This window comes from Rana temporaria, chromosome 11 (genome assembly GCF_905171775.1).
Source record: "Rana temporaria chromosome 11, aRanTem1.1, whole genome shotgun sequence".
NCBI classification, from domain to species: Eukaryota; Metazoa; Chordata; class Amphibia; order Anura; family Ranidae; genus Rana; species Rana temporaria.
Genome location: NC_053499.1, coordinates 127862431 through 127890053, shown reverse-complemented (window position 1 = coordinate 127890053; position 27623 = coordinate 127862431). Strand labels below are relative to the sequence as shown.

Below are 27623 nucleotides of genomic sequence, written 5' to 3'. Positions count from 1 at the left end.
CCTTACACCAGATGTCAAGACCCCCCCCCCCCTTCACCCTCCCCTCTCACTTACATTACAGTGCACTCCCCTTGCCTTGTACTGCAGCGATGCTGGGAAGCAGAAAGTGCAGGGTCTGGAGGAGGACAAGAAAAGCGCTGTAGTCAGCTGCTGGAGTATGCTGAATGCTGATACCAGGGGAGGCTGAGACGAGGGGGTGCAGTGGCTGCACAGAGAGGTTATGGATCTGTAGGAGAAGTTCTGTCCTCCTCTCTGCTGCCAACTGCTGAGACGGTGGGGTGGGTGGGGGTAGAGATGAGCCTCTCCGCGGCTGCTCAGAAAAGCATAGGATCTGGCAGAGGAATTCTATCCTCTTTGCTGCCAACTACTGAAACAAGGTGGGGGTAGAAATGAGAGGGGTGCCACAGCTGCAACATCATCTTGTCACAAAACCCTGGCACCCAGGAATGCCTCTACCATTGTGCTGTTTTAGTTCTGGAAATTTTGCACAGTTGCACAAAATAATGACATTATTAGACAAGACTCGGTTCACACCTATACGCTTGGCTGCTGGTGGGGGAAACGCAGCGATTCCTACACTCGCAACCACCTGCACTGAAAACGTCCTGCTGTGAGGAAATGTGCAGGGCTGTCATTCATTTTGAAAAAGGTGCATGCTTTTTCTACTGGAAACACAGGCACAGGAGCCCATTCAAATGTGTCGTAATTGCAAAGGTGTGAATCGAGGCTTACTACCTACCTAATAGAGTATTAGATTGGTATTTTATGAATGAAGACACTTGGTAAAGGGTCAACAATCCAATAACTATGTATATTGCTGTATCAACTTGGTATATATTGAAAGATTCCAGGATGCTGAGCCCATAATAAGCATGGTGGGCTCTTTTTAAGTCTTGGTTCTTTTACACAAAGTTTCACAGCTGCTATCTAGGAATTGATAGAGGTCTGTGACATGAGAATGAGAGTAATAAAAAGCTTAGCCCAGCTTCTCTTCACAGATGCTGTTACTGGTATATGGGAATGGAAGAGAAATGGCATGCTTTATTTTAACCGCATGGCTGACGGTGTTATTCTAAATGAAATGTACAAAGTATCCACAGAGCAATCTCTGCATTAACAGAACATTGACTTTTATATGTGCTTTAAAACAGCAGCACAGAAAGAGACACCATTATTGGACAAATCTTTTTCTTAAGTGCTTTCCGTTTTCTACAATATCTCAGTTTTGTTAATATTCTGTCAGGAAGTGGCTAATCGCAAAGACTAATGGACATTGATAGTTTTGTTTATCAGACAAGTGAAACACACAGTTTCTTATTACACACACTTGCACTGAGCCTGAGATGAACAAAACTGATTCGGTCACTGATCGGTACAAAAAAACATGAATTGTGCACTGTACTGTAGTTTTGTGCTGTGCATTTGTGATTATGACGTACGGGTACAGTGCCTTAAAAAAGTATTCATACCCCTTGACATTTTCCACATTTTGTCATCTTACAACCAAAAATATAAATGTATTTTATGTGATAGACCAACACAAGGTGGCACATAAATGTGAAGTGAAAGGAAAATGATAAATGGTTTTCATTTTTTTTTTTTCAAATTATTATGTAAAAAGAGTGGTGTGCATTTGTATTTAGCCCCTTTACTCTGATACCCCTAAGTAAAATCTGGTGGAACCAATTGCCTTCAGAAGTCGTCTAATTAGAAAATAGAGCCCACCTGTGTGCAATTTAATCTTAGTATAAATACAGCTGTTCTGTGAAGCCCTCAGAGGTTTGTTAGAGAACCTTAATGAACAAACCGCATCATGAAGGCCAAGAAACAAACCAGACTGGTCAGGGATAAAGTTGTGGAGAAGTTTAAAGCAGTTAGGTTATAAAAAAAATATATCAAGCATTGAACATCTCTGTTCAATCAATCATCCGAAAATGGAAAGAGTATGGCACAACTGCAAACCTACCAAGACATGGCCGTCCACCTAAACTGACAGGTCGGGCAATAAGAGCATTAATCAGAGAAGCAGCCAAGAGGCCCATGGTAACTCTGGAGGAGCTGCAGAGATCCACAGCTCAGGTGGAAGAATCTGTCCACAGGACAACTATTAGTCATGCACTCCACAAATCTGGCCTTTATGGAAGAGTGGCAAGAAGAAATTCATTGTTGAAAGAAAGCCATAAGAAGTCCTGTTTGCAGTTTGTGAGAAGCCATGTGGGGGACACAGCAAACATGTGGAAGAAGGTGCTCTGGTCAGATGAGACCAAAATGTTCCTTTTGGCCTAAAAGCAAAACTTTATGTGTGGGGGAAAATTAACACTGCACATTACCCTGAACACACCATGCCCATCGTGAAATATGGGGGAGGCAGCATCATATTGTGGGGATAATTTCTTCAGTAGGGACAGGGAAGCCAGTCAGAGTTGATATGAAGTTGGATTGAGCCAAATACAGGGCAATCTTAGAAGAAAACCTGTTGTAGTCTGCAAAAGACTTGAGACTGGGAATGGGGTTCACATTCCAGCAGGAAAACAACCCTAAACATACAGCCAGAGCTACAATGGAATGGTTTAGATCAAAGCATATTCATGTGTTAGAATGGCCCAGTCAAAGTCCAGACCTAAATCCAATTGAGATTTTGTGGCAAGACTTGAAAATTGCTGTTCACAGACACTCTTCATCCAATCTAACAGAGCTTGAGCTATTTTGTAAAGAAGAATGTGCAAAAATGTCACTCTCTAGATGTGCAAAGCTGGTAGATACATACCCAAAAAGATTTGCAGCTGTAATTGTAGCGAAAGATGGTTCCAAAAAGTATCAGCAGGGCTGAATACAGATGCATGCTACACTTTTCAGATATTTATTTGTAAAAAAAAAATTAAAACCATTTATCATTTTCCTTCCACTTCACAATTAGGTGCCACTTTTTGTTGGTCTATCACATAAAATCCTAATAAAATACATTTACGTTTTTGGTTGTAACATTACAAAATGTGGAAAATTTCAAGGGGTATGAATACCTTTTCAAGACACTGTATATATGAATAATATATAGTAAACTACTTATACTGATATTGTTATTAACCACTTGCCTACTGGGCACTTATACCCCCCTTCCTGCCCAGGCCAATTTTCAGCTTTCAGCATGCTCACACTTTAAATAAGTCATTTTTTCTTCTTCACTGATGTGCGCTGATGAGGCAGCACTGATAGGCTGCACTGATGAGGCGTCACTTATGAACACTGATGAGGTGGCACTGAAGGGCACTGATTAGGTGGCACTGATGAGGAGGCAGGGATAAGCGGCACTAATGAGCAGGCACTGATGGGCAGCACTAATAGGCACTGATTGGTGTCACTGATGGGCACTGATAGGCACTGTTTGGGCTGTACTGTAATCAGGACACTGTGATCAGTGCCCTGATTACCTGGACATGCTTACCCTGCAAGGAGATGCCACTGAGAGGCTCTCCCCCCTCACACTCTGTCAGTGTGAGGCGAGGAGAGACAATAAACGGCACTTCCTTGTTTACATGTGGTCAGTTGTGATTGGACACAGCCGATCACATGGGTAAAGAGCCACGTCATCGGCTCTTTACCGAGATCGGCGCAGTGCTGTGTCCTAGAAACACGGCGCCTACGCAAACGTCGGGCTGCGCGCCCCCAAGACCATCAGGTGTGTCCCAGAATGAGAGCCGCTCCGCCGTAATTTTACTATATGGCGGGCGGGAAATAGTTAAAGTGAGACTAAACATCCTTATTCTCCAAAGATAATCCATACACATCTGCTTCTTTATGGCTCTCTAGTCAATTTTTCATAACATTTTTTGTGTTTTTCCAAATAATGCTCCTGAAACTCAAATTGTTTCCCTCACTTCTGTTTGTTTTTGATGTGAAGTGCACTGCTCTATACACACTACAAATCCTATAGTCCATAGTTCCTAGTCCATCTCAAGAGCAGACAAGAGTGGCTATATTCCTACATACAATGGTACCATGGAGAATGAATGTTGCCACGCTCTAACAGTAAGTCAGATCTCTGCAGATAAAAATAAGGAATTTGGAAATTTAAAAGCGGCTGAGAGCAAAGGGTAATTTTTTTGAGTTAGGAATACTGTACATTCTTGAATAGATTTTTTTTTAAATCAGAGTATAGTGTGCAGCTGCCACTGCCCTTTAAGGCATTTGCTATGACGAAAGGTGGGGTGGGGCTAATGGCCATGTGACTGCCGTGATTGGCTGTCATGGTGGTCACATGATCGGAACGTCTCTATCGCAAAAGACAATCGGGAACTTTCCAGGAGCCGCCAGTCACTGTGCCGGGAGTGCAATGGGGAGAGGAAAAGAGTCAATAACCAGATTCTCCAAAAGGGACATCTGCACTGATTATCAGTGCAGTCCCAACAGTGCCCACCAGTGCTACCAATCTGTGTCCAAAATTACCTATTTGCAAAATTTTATAACAAACTATGAAAATGTTTTATTTTTTGTAATTTTCGGTCTTTATTAGTTTATTTAGCATAAAATTTAAAACCCAGTGGTAATTAATGAATACCAAAGGAAAGCTCCATTTATGTGAAAAAAAAGATATTTTTTTTTGGGTACAGTACTGCATGACTGCGCAATTGTCATTCAAAGTGTGACAGCGCTGAAAATTGTCCTGAGGAGGAAGGGGGTAAAAGTTGAGTTGAGAGGTATCTTAATATAGCACAGTCTTATCCCGAGGTCCCGACGCGCATAGCATAGTTCCTGGGAAAAGAGGACCCAGGAACCAAAAGCAGCATAGAGCGGCAGAAAGGGTGGAAGAAAGAGGCTACGTAGGAAAGGCTTGCGTGAAAAGCCAAGTCTTCAGTAATCCGCAGAAGACCGGGATAGTAGGGGCCTCCTGGAGCTCGACAGGGAGGCTATTCCATAATACGGCACCCTTGTGGGAGAAGGCCCAACCACCACACCGGATCTTCTTGGGCACCAAGATGTAGAGGAGATCTCTGCCGGTTGAAGCTTCTGCACTAATATTGTCAGGTCACCTGTGGCCAGGTGACAAGTGCACCCCGTTCCGGTCAGGGATGCACCACAGGGTAGTGAACCCTATGGCCGACTGCTGCAATCAGAGAGGAAGCGTAAGCCCAAGATTCCCCAGGGTGTGGAGTCTAAGACCCAGCTTTGTGTTCACCAGAGCCTCTGGTGGTGAGGATGGCCTTCGCCGCAGCTGGATCCAGGTCGTGACCCCTGGGGTCCCCAAGGTCACGCTCCGCAGGGAGAGAGGGGAAGCAGCAACCAGGACAAGCGATAGTGATGGGTAAGCCGAGGTCGGGGCAACTGGCAGACAAGGGTAACCAAGGAACAGGCCAAGGGTCAGGGAAACAGGCAAACAGGAGAAGTCAGAGACGAGCCAAGGTCGGTACACAGGAAGGTAAACGTAACACACTGCAGACAGGAACAAGCTACAAACAAAGGTTGAACAGCACTGCAGAACTGTAGTGCAACAGTTAATATAGACTTCCTGGGATGGCCTGGGTGGGGCCATACAGGGAGGAAGGTGATAAAAGACAGCCAGAAAGAGGGTCAGGCCTCTAATGGACACATGAGACAGATAAGCTGCCAGACTTTATTGCATAACCATGACAAACATCTTTGGCAATCCCAGATAAAGAGAGTTGCAGTAGTGCCCAGTAGATAGACTTTGCAGTGCTCCCCTGCTACTCTTTTGTCTGCTACAGCCCACACTAAATATTTTAGTGTGGAATGCTAGGGGGAGAGGCAAAAAATGTTTTGCATTTAAAACTAAAATTCTATCTAAGGCCCCATACACACGAGAGGATTTATCCGCGAATACGGTCCAGCGGACTGTTTCCGCGGATAAATCCTCTCGAGGATTTCAGCGGATTTCTATGCGATGGAGTGTACTCACCATCGCATTGAAATCCGCGCCGAAATCCTCTGGCGATGACGTGTCGCGCCGTCGCCGCGATTATGACGCGGCGACGTGCGCGACGCTGTCATATAAGGAATTCCACGCATGCGTCGAATCATTACGACGCATGCGGGGGATCCCTTCGGACGGTTGGATCCGGTGAGTCTATACAGACCAGCGGATCCATCCGTTGGGATGGATTCCAGCAGATAGATTTGTTTAGCATGTCAGCAAATATTCGATCTGCTGGAATCCATCCCAGGGGAGAAATATCCGCGGAAACAGATCCGCTGGAGTGTACACACCATAGGATCTATCCGCTGAAACCCATTTGCTGGGATTTTTCAGCGGATGGATTCTATCGTGTGTATGGGGCCTAAGACTACCTTGTCCATTGGCTGATCATGCTATGCAATTTCACTGCAAAATAAATAGTGCTATCACTCAATATGGGCCATTAATGAGTTAAACTCTGCCAGTCTGACAGTAAGTTTGGGTTTAGCTGTAGCCATGGCAACAGTATGTGATGTGAAAGACGCCAGGATGCCAGCTGAAGATATTTAGCATGTCTTATTGAACTGAAAAATAATAAAAATAGGCACTGTGTATAATAGTAAACTTTATTGAAAAACTAGGCAGTGGCACTGTTACCAGTTCGGTTACATGTTAGGCCTACAGGCACAAAATAGAGCTTTAAGCATCACCTAACAAAAAATGGTTATTGGTTTATAAAACATTTTTTAGTATGTATACACATGAATTTATTTTTATTTTGTGTCCCCCAACTCAGACTTGTTTTTATTTCATATATTTACCCCAATGGCCATGTATGGTCAGTGACACTTTGATCAGTCACATTGTGAAAATTGTATATTTTATTGCCAGATCAACCTGTGCAGTCTCTATATATCACCTGGAGTTTACTGTGCAACTCTGGAAAGAATGACCTTTTAAAGCATCAAAATCTTTAGGTATATGATATACATTTTAAATTTGTAGTGTTCACCACTTGAGACTTTGGGTTCCTGTGTGCCACTTTCCTGGTTATTCAGTTGGGGAGGGTATACTTATTACGTCTTGTAGCGTAGAAAGTCCACTTCATCCCCCTCCTCAGGACTACATGTCTCTTGGGTCCAAACACCACTTTAGATGTGTTCCCTGTCTAGTCCTTCCCTGGTCGCCTGTGCATGTCCACGCAAGTCACATCATTACGTTGACTTGTGTGCAGGAGCACACACATAGGTGAACAATGATTATATTACTTGTTAATCATAATAGTAGACCTGTGATTTTTCTACAGTATATCCTTTGTTATTCCCACCTTACTAAGAGCTAGAAATTCCAACTCCGTAAGATTTTTGTCAATTTTTTTATTTGGTTATCAGTAAGCTAACATACTGTACATATGGATGGCAGGTCACATTACAGAATGCATGATGAAATAAAAAAATAAAAAACCTCTTGTATACAAACCAGGCAATATAGTGCTTGTTGCCAATTCTGTTGGCTGCAAAGCTAAAGGCAGTTTGGGATACATAACTTGTAATTCATGACCACTATGGAAACTGGAGAGAGAGTATCAACTCTCCATCTATGATCTCATTGATTCAATTCTTTTTTTTCAGTTTGGGACATATACAATGGGTAACGGAAAAGGCCAGGAGGCTTAAGCATCCTTTGGTTATGGGCATTAGTGTGAGCGGGGAAGGAGGGAGGTGGGAAAAAGGGTGTTGTTTAGGGATGGAACTATGATATGCTGGTGCAAACAGGGGGCCTGGGGGAAAGGCTAAATGGCTAGGTGGGGAGATGTAAGGGGGGCAACTGAGGGACAGGGGACCGGCAGAAAGTAGGTGATGGGTATTTTAAAGTGTCTTTTCCTCTTATCCCACTGCAGCCATCTAGCTTTTGCCTTCATCTGAATATGCTGCTTAAACATAAACCAGAGTTGCCGTGTTTTGAAAAATACCTCTGCAGTGTTTTTTTGAATGGGTGACATTTCCAATCTCCTTATTCTATCTACTCTATAAGCCTACATCTGGATGAATGGAGGAGATTCTTCCTCTGCATCCCTCGTCCACAGCTCACCTTTGCACCTCCCTGTAGTGATATAATATATAGTGGTGTCCGGTTAGGTAATTGATATTTAGGTATTAGTATGATGACTATAAGTTATGTACCGCAGCAATACCCAAGTTCTCCAAAGAGTGCATTTTATTTGGCTTCCAACACAGAACAAAGTCCAAATTCCACAGATGATACAAATCCACAGAGTAATTCAAAGTCCCATTTGACTAGATCAATTCTACACCTGTGCCTTCATATTCATACAGAGTGACAAGACTGACTGAATGCCAGCTTGAATGTCTCAAATACTGGTCTCACACTGGAGGGGGGGGGGATGTTCTGCCAGGTCAACCAAATGTTTCCCATGAATGAATACCCCCTCAAGTCTAATTACCATCAATAAATATTTCCTTACGTATGTAAACAATGTACCCTTTGAGGTTAACAGGCCATACCTCACACCTAGGTAGTCTTGTACAAGATTAACACATATAAGGGTCTTCAGCTGTCCCTTTGATATGTGTAGTAAATCTTGTTTGGCCACTAACCCCTTTGGTCAGCAAACACCCTTTGATGTGTAATCTTGAATGCCTATATGTAACACATATATATCATGCCATACATATAACACACTATATTAAATACCTACACATATATATTAATATTACAACATATAACCCCACTTGGATCGGTTCTGACTACTAGAACTGATCCATAAATCAAGCAACAAACATCATTATGGTTTGAGGTACTGTATGCTTTACAATGGCTCATATAAAATATGAAGTTGGGACTGGTTACATCTCTCTTCACCAACCTCTAAAATATCCCCATGAAACAGTTATTAGATAATATAACTTTAGACCATGACTGGAAAAGGATTTGGTAAACATCCGTGGCCCGTATAGCTGTTGGGCCTCATTTCAAAGCTAGCTCCTTCGTGAGTAAATCACATCACGATCTTGAATATTGTCCAACAAAAATGACCTGATGTCACAGTCCATTCTGACTTCATCACATCTCTCCCCATCTCACTGAAAGTAAAGTTTGGTATGTTTTGGTAATCCACATAAGTCCAGGATTTTCTCATCTCCAGGCTCAAAGTTTTCATTTTTAAAGATGCTTTTACACAACCACCAGCACATCCTAAAATTCTGCTTCCATATTTATAGTAAGAAGAACCATCAATTTATCAGCAGTCCCTTTCAAGGTCAAAAATGTTTGTATACGGCAGTAAAAACTCTGTGCTGCAAACTATTTCCTTGCACTTGACATTCATGAGCTTCACCTTCAATCATTAATCCACCAATCCGGACACTCAGTTCTTTTAACATCAAACCCTCAATATTCTCTGACAATAAAGCTGTAGTCCATCTGCTTCTTTCCATTTCCTATTTAAGCAATGATGACCTGTTGTGTACCTGTCAAGTACCTGAATTTGTTGATTGTCAGCAACAATTTGCTTTTCGTAATTTGCTGTAGGCTGACCCCTCATTGCCTTTAATAGAGCCGTTACTTGTATCATTCAGTCCATAATTCCACCAGAATGGTATACCAACATATATATACCCCCACGCAATGGTTCAGATAGAATCAGCTTGACATCAGTGCATATCGGATCTTCTATTCAGACAAATCGGCAGTGGAAATTCTTGCCAGTATTTTTTCCCATGAAAGGTAGAAAGGTCTTTTTCATCCATGTATGTCATAGCCTTCAGCATATTATAAACAACTGATTCAACAATGTTTAAAATCATGACTAGAGTGATGAATTTTACTCACCCCTCTTATAAATTTAGGAAAACCACCCAACCTACTATAATTTGTTATGCCAAGCCATTGTGCAGCATCACCTCAGATATCAAATATATTGATATCAATATGCATTATGTCATATGTACAGATGTAATAAAATTATTTTAGGTTTAAATGCTTCACTCTGGTTTTAAGATGAAGTTCAAAAAATAAAACGTAATAAAAATAAAAAAAGCAAAATATATCAGGGAAGGGGAGGAAATAAAAAAATAGGGCATTGGGGAAGTCCATTGAAAAGAGAGAAAAAAAAATAATAATTGAATGTTCAAAAAAAAAGGTCCATTGCTTGATGAATATACAGTAGAGTGTCCATGAATTCTTAGTGATATATTGTCTGTTCAGCATTTCTCCCCATTAGCCAACTTCTGTGCTTCAGCTATTCACATGCAAACGATTATCTCCGGGAATATCTGAAAGACAAAAACTCTCCGACAAAACTCATTAGCAAAGCCCTTACACATTGTTTGAAGTTAAAACAAAGTACTATTTACAGTTTACAGTTCGAGGCTAATTCCCCCCCACTACTAGAGAAGCGTAATTTTCATTCAAAAACAGATCTGGACCCTTCAACTGTTCTAATAATGTGTAATATTCTATTTTCATCTTATCATACTCAGAGTTTCCTCTCTTGTTGTGATCATTAGATATTATCTTCTGATCTTTCTGTTCAGTGTGTGTCCTAAACAATGTGGCTACATCAATTTTGACAGCTTGCTCATTTGACTTTCTCCATAATTGATCTGCTCTCAACAATACGTCTTTAAAAATCATGAGGATTTGGGGAAACTAATAAAATATTGTGTTTGATATCTTCATGCAAAGCATCTAGAAACATACTCATATGTATTGAGCCTCCACGCTCAAATGCAAGATTATTACCGACCAATAATTCCATAATATGTGCTATCCTGTGTGACAATTCATAGGGAGATTCACTTTGCATTTGTTGGATCTTCCCATGAATAGTAACATCAGAACGTACTCCATACAAAACACATAATAATATGTGTAATATGTAATATGTAATATGTCCCTTGTCCTCAGAGGCTGAATACAGATCTGTTTAATTCTCCTCCAAAGACCATTCCCTATAGAATGTTGCAAAACTCTGTCTAAGTCAGATGGGTTGAGATTGTACATATATCTGACATTCTGCAAGTCACAAAACCATTTAAAAAATCTGTTAAAATCATTGATACACACAATATGCGTCGCTATACACTGGTTAATAGCTTTCCACTGGAAATCACCAACGATTCCCTTAGCTCCACTCAAATCGAGAATCAATAACATAGGTTTAATGGAAAAAATCTTTCATACCCTACAAAATACCAATCATATATATAACAACAAATGGACTCCTTGGTTCGAGCACTCCTCCCTGTTCTTTAACCCTACCTAATTTCCCCTTGCTTGTTATATGCTAGGGAAACTTGTTTGATTTTTGCTTGAGACATTATTACTCTCGTCTTCAGTTTACCTGCTAATCAGAATAAATGATTGTAGCCTTTAAGCGCTGTATTAGGGCTCTTTCACACTGAGCGCCCGTTTTTTTTGCGGACCTGTACGGGCGCTCCGTGCTCCTCTATGGAGCCGCGGATGTCAGCGGTGACATGCCAGCTGACATCCGACCCGCTCCGATCCGCCAAAGTGTGACGGAGGAAAAACCTACTTTTCCTTCCGTCTGGCGGATCGGATCGGGTGAACACGGACATACGGTCCGTGTTCATCCGATCCCCCCATAGGAGGGGGGGGCGGAGAAAAGACAGGGCGGTCCCTGCTCAGTGTGCGTGGACCGCCCTGTCATCCGCCTGCTCAGCGGGGATCAACGGATCGATCCCAGCTGAGCAAGCGGAGGTGCACAGGGTGGATCATTACTGATCCGCCCAGTGTGAAAGAGGCCTAAATGTATGTACACAGACTGACCTCTCATGTTTTATCCTTTTTTTTGTATATGCCTTAATTATATGGATTTGTACCACCATTTATTTTCAATAATAAAAGTTTGTAAACAAAAAAAAATCATGGCAGGGAACCATTCCTATTTCTTTAAGAATTGCATCTAATTAATTTGTTATCAAAGGCTTCATTACAAGCTGAACTGACCTGTATTATTATTAATGTTGTTCTAAACTGTGGTGGTCATAGTGGGTGCGGCTGGCAACGAATTATCAGATTTAATATGAGGTTCTGTTTCATTTGATAGAAAGTTTATGTTTGTATTTTGCTGCAGATTGCTGAATCCAAGATTTGATGCATATCTGCATTCCTGAGATCTCTTCTCCAATTCCATAATTCTTAGGCTGCCTACACACGATCGGTTAAACCGATGAGAGCGGTCTGATGGACCGTTTTCATCGGTCCAAACCGATCGTGTGGGGGCGCCATCGGTTATTTATCCATCGGTTAAAAAAAAAGCCAACTTGTTTTAAATTTAACTGATGGATTCCTAACCGATAGAAAAAAAATGATCGTTAGTAGGCACAACCGTCGGTTAAAAATCCATGCATGCTCAGAATCAAGTCGACGCATGCTTGGAAGCATTGAACTTCGTTTTTTTCAGCACGTCGTGTGTTTTACGTCACCGCGTTCTGACACAATCGTTTTTTTAACTGATGGTCAGTCGTGCCTACACACCATCAGTCAGCTTCATCGGTTAACTGATGAAAACGGTCCATCAGACCGTTTTCATCGGATGGACCGATCATGTGTACAGGGCATGAATTTTAATCTCTCACTTTTTTCTGATAATTCATCACAACATTTATATTTTTCAAGCAAAGCTCCCCCAATGGTAACTGCATGCAATTTTAAATTTACTGGTTTTGTAACCTCTGACAAACCTTATGGCTATTATCAACTGCATTCTGTAACTGCGCAATTTCCTCAACCTTATCGTTCAAAGAACTTTCCATTGTTAAACAGCAAGATAACAAGCCCTGCACAATACAACCTTTTCTTTTACTTTCTGAAATTTTGCTATCAAAAACATTTTTCTCTAAAAATTCTTTCATCATAGTCCACGTCTGCTTACATTTTTCTGGAATTTCATAAGGAACGCCACGACGCTTAATACATTTTAATACCGATCTGTTAACTTTATCAGAACTGACACTTGCTTCACACTGAGTAAGCATTTTGACTATATTATTAATAATTAAAAAAAAGGAAATATTTTACTCACGCATTTGAGGCTCCACCTTCTTTCTTCAGTTTCCAGTCTCCAGAGAATAATTCTGGGGTTCCAAACTTGTTTAATCTTGTATATCAGACTCTCTTATGTCACAACCAGACATTAGAGTCACAGCACAGCTCTTGGGTCTCCATCAGACTTCTGTCCACCTCACAGGATTGTTGTCATCACCGGCTTCTGTTACTTAGTCCTGAAAATGCGCTTCTGGTCGCTTGAATGGCACCAATGTAGTGATAAGAGAGATGTAACCAGTCTCAACTTCATATTTTATATGAGCCATTGTAAAGCATACAGTACCTCAAACCATAATGATGTTTGTTGCTTGATTTATGGATCAGTTCTAGTAGTTAGAACCGATCCAAGTGGGGGTATATGTTGTAATATTAATATATATGTGTAGGTATTTAATATATTGTGTTATATGTATGGCATGATATATATGTGTTACATACAGGCATTCAAGATTACACATCAAAGGGTGTTTGCTGACCAAAGGGGTTAGTGGCCAAACAAGATTTAGTACACATATCAAAGGGACAGCTGAAGACCCTTAGATGTGTTAATCTTGTGCAAGACTACCTAGGTGTGTGAGGTATGGTCTGCCTCAAAGGGTACATTGTTTACAAACGTAAGGAAGTATTTATTAATGGTAATTAGACTTGAGGGGGTATTCATTCATGGTAAACATTTGTTTGACCTGGCAGAACATCCCCCCCCTCCAGTGTGAGACCAGTATTTGAGACATTCAAGCTGGCATTCAGTCAGTCTTGTCACTCTGTATGAATATGAAGGCACAGGTCTAGAATTGATCTAGGAAAAGATGGGACTCTGAATTATATACTCTGTTAGATTTGTATCATCTGTGGAATTTGGACTTGGTTCTGTAAGGGCTTACCTTGGCTGGAGTCCATATTGAAGAGTTGTATGCTCAACCTTACAAATACACACAGCCCACGGTAACAAAGTAAGAAGCTACCTGGGCTGTGAGTCTGTGCACGGGGGCTTGACAGAGATTTGCCAAAGGATGGTCAAAGTTAAACCGTGGTCAGGGATTCCAGAATTCACAATAAAAATAGCCAGGGTCAGAAGCCGGAGTCAGTCTTGTAGCTGAAACAAAGCACAGGAATACAGGAACCTTTGGCAATGACAGGACAATCACAATGAACTGACAACTCCCTCAGAGTGAGGCAGTGTTTTATACTCTAGTTAATTGGGTAACCTGCCTCAGCTGGACCAGGAGAGACAGGTACAGATTGCAAGGAGATCAGCACATCATTCAGAACCACCTTAGCTGGAAAGCAAGCAGAATACCAAACTGAGGAGTGGCTCAGAGGTAAAGAACCGAAGCAGCAACAGAGAGGTCCCAGGTTCAATACCACCCAGAGCCACTTGGGGCATGCCCACGCCTCGCTGTCTGCTTGGCACGGTAATAACCGTGACAGGTTCTCTGTGTTGGAAGCCAAATTAAATGCACTCTCTGGAGAACTTGGGTATTGCTGCGGGACATAACTTATAGTCATCATAATAATACCTAAATATCACCTCTGTATCCCTGTCCTTAGCTCTCACTTTTGCACTTGGCACTCCCTCTTCCTTCATAGCTATCACCCCTACAGCCAGCCCCCACACATCCACAGCTGTCACCTCTACACCTAGAACCTTAAAAAATTCATAGCTGTCCTTTTTGCACCCAGCCCCTAACCGTCTGCAGTTCTCACCTCTGACCTTACTAGCCCTCAATAGCTCTCTTTTGGTGCTGCATGCTCCCTTCTCCCAACTCCCTGTGCAAGGCAACACAGCCGTCAGGCAGCATCAGCTCCCGGGCGTTATTGACATGTCCTGGGTGCCGGCGCTTAAAGCTCCCCTGCCCCTGCGCCTGTATCTCTCTCTATGCAGTGAGGTTTATCAGCAGGATGGAGGAGAGTTAGGCCGGGTACACACGAACAAACATGTACGGTGAAACCGGTCCGTCGGACCGTTTTCACTGTACATGCCTGCCAGAGGGCTTCTGTACGATGGTTGTACACACCATCATACAGAAGTCCGCCCGTAAACAATACGCGGGGCGTGTCCGTGTCGTCGCCGCGACGATGACGCGCCGATGACGCGGAGACGTGGGCGGGCCTGCCATTTAAAGGCTTCCACGCATGCGTCGAAGTCATTCGACGCATGCGAGGGACGGCGGGCGCCTGGACATGTACGGTAGGTCTGTACTGACGACCGTACATGTCCGAGCGGGCAGGATTCCAGCGGACGGTTTTAAAACACGTCCACGAATATTTGCCCGCTGGGAAAAGGCCCGGCGGGCAAATGTTTGCTGGAATTCTGTCCGCTCGCGCCTACACACGACCGAACATGTATGCTGAAACTGGCCCGCGGACCTGTTTCAGCATACATGTTTGGTCGTGTACGGGGCCTTAGGAGCACTTAGAACCAAGCCTAGGCCTAGGGGGGCACTACTGAAATCTAGTGGAGAGGCGCAGCCCTAGATCCTCCCGTGCCTCTGCATACATGCTACTCCCATCCCATGTCAGCCCACTCCTCACTTCGTCACTCGTAGGAAGTAGGAGACAGTGAAGTCCAGGACAGGAGCCTCCCATGGGGCCCCCTACTGGCCCCATTAAACAAGGGGGCCACCATATCCCGGCCCCCCACCCTATGTAAATGAGTATGGGGCATTGTACTCCTACCCATTCACCTAAAAAAAGTGTAAAAATAAGAACAGTACACAGGTTTTTGGCAAAGTAATTTATTAAATCAGCTCTGGCATATCTTCCGATTTCTTCTCCCCTCTCCGACTCTTCTAACTCCTCTGGAGATGTCTTCTCCTTCTGCCGGTTCTTCTCCTCTCTGCGCTGTCGTTTCCCTCTTCTGCTGGGTCTCCTCTCCCACTGATGTCTTCTGCCTCTGCTGGGTTTCCTGTCTTCACTCTCTTTTCCCTCTGTTCTCTGATCTTCTCTCTTGGCTCTCTGCTGCTCTGATGCTAGGTCTGTGGAGTGCCATTACTTATATAGGCATGGGGCGGGGCCACCGGATGACATCAAATGGAGGCCCTGCCCCTTGTGACATTACCGCCTGGGGCATGATGGGGCGGTGGTGTCACAAGTGGGTGGGGTCTCTGGACGACTTCACCTGGTGGCCGTGCCCCATGCCTATATAGGTTCCCTGTTCATTGAAGTCGGATGGATGTCGGACTTCAAGTCACAGGGCAAAGTCAGATCCACAGTCAAACAACTGTCGTGTCGTACCAGTGTGAACCCGGCTTTACTTGACTATTTCTTTTTTATCCTATATTGTTATTTTTGGCTGGAATTCTGCTTTAAATAAAAAAATAGGTAGAGAACTGAAACATTTGTATATACAGAACTACACATCAGATGTAAAAGAAGGACAATGAAGGCAAGAACAAGGCAGAGGTATTGGGGTAAAAAAGAGGGACTGTTCTTGTAGAGTGACTGCCTGTATGTTATAAAGTCACCACTGTTCAGGCGGCTTTGTGTAGCAGCTTCGCATTGATTGAACGAATATTATTGTGCCTAATGGCGTGTGTGTTACATTGGTAATGAGGCAGAAGATTCTAAATACAGCATTAATGATGCATTAGGCTCTTCAACAAATTGTTGACGTAAACACTGTTCTGTCCTCTAGGAAACTTTAATGGATTCCCTGGTCACTGTATTGCAAGCTTCCCTGGAAAGTCTTGATCAAATGTGTCCTTAGAGCTGTAACAATTCAGCGAACTTTATTGTTATTGAAAAAACATCTAGCTTAAAGACAGGAGAATATACAGTATATACCAATCTTTGGTTCACCTACAGTATGCATCCCTTCTAAAAAAAAATAATAAGTAGCTAAAAGCTTTATATGTATCCACTTGTGATTATAAAGTTGAAAACAGGCTTGCAGCGGGAGTGCATAATCTTTATTGCATAAATGATTTTTATTTTGCAATTATAGATACACTTTAAAGTGTTTAAGTCTAAACTTGAAATCGCTGCCAGCCCCTCTATTAGAGCCTGGCATACCACACTATGTAAGTAATTTCTAAAAACGAGCGTTGTAAATACATATTTAGAGCTGTCTTTAGGCCGGTCACGTGATTCGCGGCCGCTTAACAGCTCTGATACATGGCTTCTGTGGGAGGGGCCGAGATCTCCTTCTGATGTCAGCTGGGGAGATCACGTGGCCTCCAGCAGAAGCCATGTATCAGAGCTGTAAATCGGCCGCAAGTGACGTGACCAGCCCATAGACAGCTCTAAATAGGTATTTACAACTCGTTTTTATAAATGACTTACATTGTGTGGTATGCCAGGCTCTAATAGAGGGGCTGGCAGTGTCCATTGTAGGTTTTTTATTTTTAATAATATCGGCGGGAGGGGGGCTCTGTCCCCGACAGAGACACAGAGGGGGAGCTGACAGGCAAGGAGGAGGGGGAGAGAGGAGAGCAGAGAGGACTGTTGCGTTTGACGGAGGGATGCACTCTGACCACGGTGGTCAGGGCTCGGCAGCCATGATTTTCATTGTCAGTACAGAGAGGGGATTACAGGAAGTGGCAGGTTCAGAGCGTTTTTTTTTTATAGTTTAGAGGGGGACAGGTTACACGGCACTGTGCTGTTTAATCTGCTTTAAGGGACCAAGACCTGATAAAGTGTTAACCCCCCCAAAAAAATTAAATAGTGCTACAGAATTTATTAGTGCTGTATAAATGAATAAAATACATTTCATACACAGTGAGGTAAAACATTAATAACTATGTTGCTTTTTTGTTCTTGTTGAACTTTGTTCAGCCACCCAGTTCAAGACAGTCTATCAGCCAAGGGATTATTGTGGGAGCCTGGACTTCCTCACAGGACTGTTTGTGATAAGCTCTCATTTCATCACTCAGAAACAATGCAGAGTTGCTGTAGGCCTGTGTATTTTACAGCCTAGTGAGCATGTAACTAGTTGGGGACCATGTTAGGAATTGCTGTGTTTGTTATTAACATAAAGAAGAATCATGAACTTGTAACAAGCCACCAGTAATATCTGGCATGCTGTAAGGTGTGACGAAACAATAAATTGCCCATGTAGTTTGCTGGTAAACACAGTCCGTGGAAGTAGTAAGCTAGGAGAGGAGCCCAGTATTTGATTCTTACAGTAAGAAGGGTGGTGCTGTAATTTGTAAAGTGCTTAATTAATGAACTACCATATTTATCGGCATATAACACGCACCCCAATTTAAGAGGGAAGTTTCAGGAAAAAAAATGTTTTTTTTTTTTTTTAAATAAACCACTTTGAAGCAAATTAGGGGTCAGTGTCCATGAATGTCCATCTGCAGCCTGATCAATGTCCCCAATGCAGCCTGATCAATGTCCCCAATGCAGCCTGTTCAATGTCCCCAATGCAGCCTGATCAATGTCCCCAATGCAGCCTGTTCAATGTCCCCAATGCAGCCTATTCAATGTCCCCAATGCAGCCTGATCAATGTCCCCAATGCAGCCTGATCAATGTCCCCAATGCAGCCTGATCAATGTCCCCAATGCAGCCTGATCAAAGTTCATCTGCAGCCCATCAATGCCGTTTTTGTTTACCTTATCTGCAGCCTCACTATCTGTCATCAAAGCAGCCTGATCTTCAGGAAATCACCAAGCCGTCATCTCCTGTTTACTCCGCTCTCACACATACAGTCCAGCCTCCGCCATCGGCATTGGACCAGCTCCTGTGGTGGACAAAACACTGGTCCAATACTGGTAGAGGAGGCGGGACTGTGTTTGTGACATGAGAGCCGAGATAGAGCCGCCTGAGAGACGAGTTAGAGCCTAGCAAACAGGAGAATAGCAGCTCGTGAATTCTGGTGACGCTCGTTCCCTCCGAGGTATGCTGTCGGTGTATAACATGCACCCGTGATTTTCCCCTGATTTTCAGGGGAAAAAGTGTGTGTTATACGCCGATAAATACAGTATTTTTATTCCTTATGCTGCTATCAATAGGAAATAGATAGAAATGCATATTATATTTTAATTTCTTTAGTTGTTTCTTGGTTTCTGGCCTAGGCCAGAATGATGTCATACATCCAAGGAGTCTTCACAAGCATTGTTTTTCTCTCATTGTGAGGAGGGGTTTTCTTGGCTAAGTGCAACTCTCCTGCCTGCATGCTTGTGCTAAAGGCAGATGGATTCTAGGAAGTAAATTCTACACGAGTCATTTGCCCTTACTCAAGATGGCTGCAGCTAGAAATGCTATGAGGTATTTTTCAAATTGAAGTCGTTAACCCACATTTTTAAGTTTTATAAAAAGGATTTTTTATAAAGTAAACTACTTGAGTAGTAGTGAGAAATTAACATCCTGCACTCACGCCTCAGATCAGCCCCAATTCCTGCAACTCCACATCTCAGATCACTGTCCCCCCTGCAAATCTGTCCCACCACTTTAGCCCCCAGGACATCTGCCCCACCACTGTACCCCCTGCACATCTGCCACACCACTGTACCCCCCTACTCTTCTGTCCTACTGCTGAAGCCCCTTCTCATATCTTCCACCACTGTACCTCCCTGCATATCTTTCCCACCGCTGTACCTACTGCTCTTCTGTCCCACCTCTGAACCCCTCCTGCTCATTTTCCCCACCACTGTACCCCCCTGCTCATTTGCTCCACTGCTGTACCCTCTTCTCAGTTGTGATGTAACATACAAACATCTGGAATGGATGCGCAATGATGGGCTCAGGTCAGGGGCACTTTCTGAAAGCAGTGGGCCTGTGTGCAGAATCATAGGTTGGGCCCCCATTACTGAGAAAAAGTGTGGTGAATTTAGGTGTGATTTTTATTGTGCTTAATACTGGTGTGGCTTAAAATGACACGGAGTGCAAAGGGGAACAAAAGTTCAGGAATAATCTCAACAAAGTTCCCAGAAGCTCAACAGTAATTCCACAAACTGTCACCTGATTGTGGTTTTATCAATCTCAGTGAAATCCCTTCTTTCTGAGATTGGTAGTGGCAAATAAGCGAGTGATCTTCCTCCCAGATGGTGGACAGCGATAGCAGGACTGTGATTGGCTTTAGCAGTGGCCAATGATAGTCCTCCTCCTCCTGGAGACAGGGGCCACCGCCCCCCCAGCAGAACTGCACCCAATCTCTTCCCCATCACAAAAGCTGACGATCGCAGCTACAGCAAAGTTAGAAAACCAAACAATGTTTCCCATCTTTTACAATGTGTGGGGGCGCAGTGCCTCCCCCTCAGGGCAGGGGCGGCGTGGGGAATTCAAAAATTGGAATGCATTAGTGTCTCACTGACACTTCCCTGTGCTGCTCTGCTGATGGGGTAGGAGTCGAGTACCGGCAAAAGAGGCTTTGCGTGCCGCTTGCGGCACTAGTACTGGGGGTTGCCTACCCCTGGCCTATAGTGTCAGGTTATTTTCTGTATTGGTGGATGGTTCTTAAGGTTTTTTTCTCTTAGGATCAAATGTTTGGGAATGTTATACTTACAAAAATCATAAAAGGGGAATATACCATTTATGGGTACAGCTATAAATACCCTTGGTTAACTTACCCACTCGCTGACTAATTAAAGTGGGGCTATATGGCAAAATAAAGCATATACCAACAAAAAGACAGGACCAGGAGACAGAGATGTCAAAGAACCATAATATTGAGCATCAGGGGTATAGTTAATCGTATATAAATAATAGTAAGGGTAAAGCACCTTTTTGCATTTTTTAAATTTTTGTAAGTATATGTCACGTACACACGACCGTTATTCATATCATTGAAAAAAACAAAGTTTTTCTTGACATGATTCCTCTCAAGCCTGCCTTGCATAAACACGATCGTGAAAAAACAATGCTCGAGCAAAGCGCGGTGATGTACAACACGTACGACAACAAGTATGACGGCACTATAAAGGGGAAGTTTCATTCTAATGGCGCCTCCCTTTGGGAAGCTTTTGCTGATTTCATGTTACCGCGTGTTATTAAAAGTTTGGTGAGAGAGACGATTGGCGCTTTTCAGTGTTAGTGCTTTTCAGTCTGTTACAGCGTGACGAATGTGCTATCTCCATTACAAACGCTAGTTTTACCAGAATGAGCGCTCCTGTCTCATAACTTGCTTCTGAGCATGCACGTTTTTTCTCCCTCATTAAAGCCTACACACGATCGTTTTTCACGACGTGAAATAAAACAACGAGAAAAAATAGAGCCGGTTCTAAATTTTTAACGCCCATTTTTCTCGACGAGAAAAGTGCTCTGGAGCCTACACACGACCGTTTTTCACGATCAATTAAAAAAATTGCATTTTCTCGTCATGAAAAAACGGTCGTGTACGCGGCATAAGGCTCAATATTATGGTTCTTTGAAAGCTCTGTCTTCTGGTCCTGTCTTTTTGTTGGTAAATGTTACACTTACCTTGTGAAAGTCAATAGAAACTGAAATTCCACACATTGCAAACATTATTGGTATTATTCATGACATTCGCACGGATGCTTAAACATTCGCAAAGCAGATTTTTTTTCATTCTTGGACCCTTTTGTAAATTTACACTATTTTTAGATAAAAAACACAAATTAACACAAAATAGTGTTTTCTGCCCTTCGCAGCCCCTTTAAAACAATATTGGGCAGATCCACATACATTTGCGTGGGCGCAGCGTATGTGAGATACGCTACGCCACTGTAACTTACTTTGCAAATCTTTGAATCCTGAAAGAATTTGCGCCGTAAGTTACGGCGGCGTAGTGTATCTCTTGCGGCGTAAGGGCGCGGAATTCATATGCGGCGAGTAGGGGGCGTGTTTCATTTAAATGAAGCGCGTCCCCGCGCCGAACGAACTGTGCATGCCCCGTCCGTCAAAACTCCCAGGGTGCATTGCTCCAAATGACGTCGCAAGGACGTCATTGTTTTCGTCGTGAACGTAAATGGCGTCCAGCCCCATTCAAGGACGACTTACGCAAACGACGTAAAATTTTCAAAATTATACGCGGGAACGACGGCCATACTTAACATTGAGTACGCCACCAGATAGCAGCTTTAACTATACGCCGGAAAAAGCCGAACGGAAACGACGTAAAAGAATGCGACGGCCGCTCGTACGTTCGTGGATCGTCGGAAAAAGCTAATTTGCATACTCAACGCGGATTACGTCGTGAACGCCACCCAGCGGCCGCCGGAAAAATGCATCTTAGATCCGACGGCGTACTAAGGCGTACGCCTGTCGGATCTAACACAGATGCCGTCGTATCTTGTTTGGTGGATACCAAAACAAAGATACGACGCGCAAAATTTGAAATTACGCGGCGTATCAACAGATAGGCCGGCGTAATTTCTTTGAGGATCTGCCCCTATATATTTTTTCGATATATAAATAAACAGTTGATTTTGCTACATTCAGAAAAAGTTGAAATTGTTATTCATAGCAAACAGACATTTTCCAGCACTAGTTAGAAAAAAAAGTAGAGTCTGATTGGCTGCTAGCCCCTTTTTATAAAACTGCCCCATTAGGATTTATTATCCTAATTGACTTGTTTTATTGAGGTTCATATTTAATTTCCTCCCATAATATCAATTAATCTGGGTTTTAACCTTTGTTTTAAACAGCAGATAAGACCTCAGAATGAGAGAGCAGTACATAATGCAGATGTGGATGCTGTAGTAGGATTAACCCACCCCTGGGATCAGTAATACAGAGAGCAATTAACCGTAATGTTACAGCAGTGTAATCACAGCACCACGATCAGTGCACACATTGCAAAACAGTAACGTCGGCACAAACATGCCATTAGGGTAATAAGATCACAAAACAAGTAACAGCCCCTTAAAAAAACAGTCCTGTTTCAGAGGGCAATAGGAGCATTGCCCAGGACAGAGAACAAAAGAGTTATAATTGATGCAAAATATTTCCAACTTTGAGCTAAAAAGCATGAACTAATACTTAATTATTTCTTTTTTTTTTCCCTATCTAATACAAAACATTTTTTAGTGTGTGGTATATTTTTTTTTATCTCTCTGCTTACTGTGTCACCAATACCATTCAACGTTTGAAATTTAAGGTGCCTACAAATATATCAAAGGTAATTATAGTAACCGTAAAAAAAAGGTATACTCTAAGGTCCCTGAAGACGACACTGCCACCATTTGAGAATGTTCACCCTATCCAGACATTAGGGAGATTTCATCTGACCATAGGCTCTTTCTTGACACTTGACTTTCCAGCCTAGGCTTCTTGGGGGAAAGTTGATTGAAAGTTTTCCTGGTCATTCACTATTGTTTCACCTGACACAGGTTGGCAGGTCGCAGCGCCCCACTCCTTCCTCTCTAGACATTAGTGCAATTAATTCAAAATTTCATGTTCATAGAAAGATCTTTGTTAAAGCTCAACTCTGGGCAATTAAAAAATTATCCATTGCAGTGGGGCTGTGTGGGGATCCCCTAAAGAAGTCAGGTGACTTGTGACGACACGCATAGGGTGGAGCCGTACTGTCAGGAAATCTATCTGAGCGGTTACAAAGCCAATGCAGGGAGAAAGCACCTTGAATATATGTATGCAAAGCCGAATTAGTGCCTTGTCAGGCGATCTTATAGATTTACTGTAGTGCACCAGAATAATGCATGATTAAATGAGAGTGATTTTAACTTTTTTTAAATACAATCTTGAAGATGTTTGAAACAAGATGAGGTATTTTATATTTTCTTTCCAAGCTGCATGATTGCCTCCACAGAGGAGCCAATAGTTAAAGGAGCCATCAACATTATTACCCTTAAAGGGGAAATGTGCATATAGACCCGAACAGTGGTTCAGTCTACTTTTAGAGGTGAGGGCAAAACCTGCATGGTGGTGGTTTTCACGTGGTGCACTCTGTGGAAAAGACGTAATATTTAATTCAGTAGTCACATTGGTGTTCACGTGGATAAATCACTAATCACTTTGGAGTGAAAACACATTTTAAACTTTTATAGTCAGTATGATTCAATGCACATATTTATGATAAAGTGATGATATATGTATATATGTTATTTGATGCACATTTTGCATGTCATATGCACTTGATTTTTAAAGTATGATTAAGAAATTGTTTGGTATTGTAAGGATTATGATTTACACAGAAAGTTATAAGTAGTGCAACATCCTTTAATATATGTATTGCTGTAATTTTGTGGGAACAGAAGTAGATGCCTGCAGCAAGTGCTTTGTTTTTTTTTATTGGTTTAATTATTTACAAAGTGTGTAGCACCTCAGCATTTTTCTTTTAATTTCAAGGAGCACATAAGGGCTCTTTCACACGGAGCGGATCCGTATTGATCCGCCCCGTGTGTGTCCGTCGGCTCAGCGGGGATCATCTGTAAATCCCAGCTGAGCTGTCGGCGGACAGGGCAGTCCCCGCACACTGTGCAGAGACCGCCCTGTCTTTCCTCCGCTCTCCCCTATGGGGAATCGGATGAATATGGACCGTGTGTCCGTATTCATCCGATCCGTTCCGCCAGACGGAAGAAAAATAGTGTTTTCTTCCGTCTGAAAAAGCGGATCTTTGCGGAGGGGGATCGTTACGGACATTAGCGGATGCATCATCCGCTAACGTCCACAATCCCATAGGGATGCATTACAAGTCCGTAAACGGACTTGTAAAAAACGTGTGTTCGTCCGCCCGTGTGAAAGGGCCCTAAGGGTGTTCAGTCATCATGTGCAGATAGGTTCCCTGTTAGCTAGTTCACCAACAAAAGGAAGTGTGCTGCATTGGTGCATTACAGCAATGCCTGTATGACAGACTGAAACCCTAATTAGACTGTGGTTCCATTTCAGGCTTAGGGCCGGTTCACACTGGTGCGCTGTGCGAGATTGCATGTGCAAATTACATGCGATGTCCGTGCAGTGCGATTTCAGCCATACAGATAGTATGGCTGATATTGCACCGCAATCGGACGAAACACGCACAGTTTTTGGCCCGCACCAGAATCGGATTGCATGGGTGTTCACACCTATGCGATCTGATTCATGTCCGAACTGACAGTTCGCAGTGCGATATGTGAGCTGAAATGGGGGTGTCATTAACAATGTATTGACACTCCCCAGTAGTTCGCATCGGGGTTGTAAAGGTACATGTTTTTTCACCTTAATGCATTCTATGCTTCAAGGTGAAAAAACATCCGACGTTTAGCGGCCCCCCAGCCCCCCCCATTTACTTACCAGAGCCCTTCGAATGTCCTGCGTCGTGAACGCGCTGGCTTCTCGGCCAGGCTTCTCGGCTCATTCATTGGATGATTGATAGCAGCGCAGCCATTGGCTCCTGCTGCTGTCAATCAAATCAATGATGTGGCGTGCCAGGGGCGGGGCCGAGTAATACAGTCGGCGGCTATGCCCGCCGACTGTATCTTGGGAGCGCGCCCGTAAGCTAACCACCTTGGGAGAGCGCTTCCCAGAAGGGGGTTAGATTTTGCGGGGAGGAGCCAAGAGATATATATATATATATATATATATATATATATATATATATATATATATATTGCTTCTCGGCCTTTTGGCTAAGATCAAGTGTAGTATCTGTTCTTATCAGTTGCCAGTAGGTGGTGCTATGCTGACCGTCCCTAGTACCCGGCGAGGGGGAAAGAGATGGCGGACGCTAAGCCTGCTGGCGTGGAGGTGAAAGCCTTCTGATTTGGACAGAGAGGCATGAGGTCGAAGCTGGAGGGCTGGGCCCCTGGCCGCTGGCCTGGATTTGGTGGTGCCTGCCCCAGTCAGTTGTTCGGGAGAGAACCCTTGCTCCTCTTTTCGCCGGGAGGAGCGGTTAGTATTTTCCGAATGTGATTAGGTGGGAGGGATGGGGGTTGTGGGTAGTAGCCTGCTTAGGTGGGCTCTCCTCGACCTCTTCTCCTACCTTCCTGGCTGGGAAGGGTGCTGCTGGTCCGGACCGGGGGTCAGGGACCGTTGAAAAGCCTGTGGAGATAGTGCCCCTGGAGTGGCAGTCCAGGGGTGCCATACATTGCACGAGTGTTTGAGGGGCACTCATCGTGTGGTACCTTAGGTCACGATCTCCACATACACCTTTTTAACACCTGCCTCTAGGGCCGAGCCTTTTGGCTAGGACCGGGGGAATTTTTGTTCCTGGCCAGAGGGTCGGCCATCATATTGCATGGTGGCCACTTTCTACTCACCTCTTCCACCTTCCTTTTCCCCCACTCTCTTTTTTATTTTACCCCCGTTTGTCACGTTACACCTTCTTTTTGTTGGTGCACTGCACTTATGTGTGATGAGTAGGGTGCTGGTCCTCGGGCCTGCTCTGAAAGTCTTAGGAGTGGGTGGACATGGCCTTCTGGCTTAGTTCGCCCGCTCTTATGGGGTCTCCCTTCGGGGAAGCCTCACGAGGAGAGTTCTGTTTCGGCAGACCCTCCAAGGATGTTGGGTCCATGTGGCTTTGGCTGCATGGACCACAGATTACTCGAGTACCTGCCAGGAGCCTAACGCCCAGAGCTGGGCCCTTTTCAGAGGGCCAATTGACGATGCACCCGTCACAGTTTTTTGTGTCACTCTTTATGTGTGTGCACATTTTTCCTGCACCGGGTGAAGTTTTTGGGTTGTGTTATGCACGCCACAGGCTTTTCAATAGAAATTTCTGTACTTACTTAATATGTACTTTGTTTAAAAAAAATTATAATAATGTAGCCATGATATCCAAGGACTGGTGGGTTGCACTATATTACATTTTTGTTCTTGGGTTTACAGTGCCTTGAAAAAGTATTCATACCCCTTGCAATTTTGCCATTTTACAACAAAAAACATAAATGTATTTTATTGGGATTTTATGTGATAGTCCAACATAAAGCGGCACACAATTGTGAAGTGGAAGGAAAAGGATAAAAGGTTTTAATTTTTTTTTAAAAATAAATATCTGAAAAGTGTGACGTGCATTTATATTCAGCCGACCCGGGGTCAATATTTTGTAGAACCACTTTTCACTGCAATTACAGCTGCAAGTCTTTTTGGGAATGTCTCTTCCAGCTTTGCACATCTAGAGAGTGACATTTTTACCCAATCTTCTGTTCGATTGGATGGAGAGTGTCTTGAACAACCATTTTCAAGTCTTGCTACAGATTGTCAATTGGATTTAAGTCTGGACTTTGACAGTGCCATTCTAACACATGAATATCCTTTGATCTAAACCATTCCATTGTAGATCTGGCTGGTTAGTGTCGTTGTCCTGCTGGAAGGTGAACCTCCGCCCCAGTCTAAAGTCGTTTGCAGACTCAGGTTTTCTTCTAAGATTGCCCTGTATTTGGCTCCATCTATCTTCCCATCAACTCTGACCAGCTTCCCTGTCCCTGCTGAAGAAAAGCATCCCCACAACATGATGCTGCCACCACAATGTTTCAAAGTGGGGATGGTGTTTTCAATGTGATGTGCAGTGTTAGGCCCCATACACACGATAGAATTTATCCGCGAATACGGTCCAGCGGACCGTTTCCGCGGATAAATCCTCTCGAGGATTTCTGCAGATTTTAATGCGATGGAGTGTACTCACCATCGCATTGAAATCCGCGCCGAAATCCTCTGGCGATGACGTGTCGCGCCGTCGCCGCGATTATGACGCGGCGACGTGCGTGACGCTGTCATATAAGGAATTCCACGCATGCGTCGAATCATTACGACGCATGCGGGGGATCCCTTCGGACGGATGGATCC

At 43.5% G+C, this 27623-nt stretch overlaps 1 protein-coding gene and 1 pseudogene across 1 annotated transcript in view; both read left to right on the top strand.

The window, feature by feature from the left end:
* The window catches only part of LOC120917656, a 333509-nt gene that overhangs the window by 182530 nt on the left and 123356 nt on the right, over nucleotides 1-27623 (top strand). The gene's annotated exons all lie outside the window — the stretch shown is intronic.
* On the top strand, nucleotides 25449-25570 carry LOC120918024 (annotated as a pseudogene).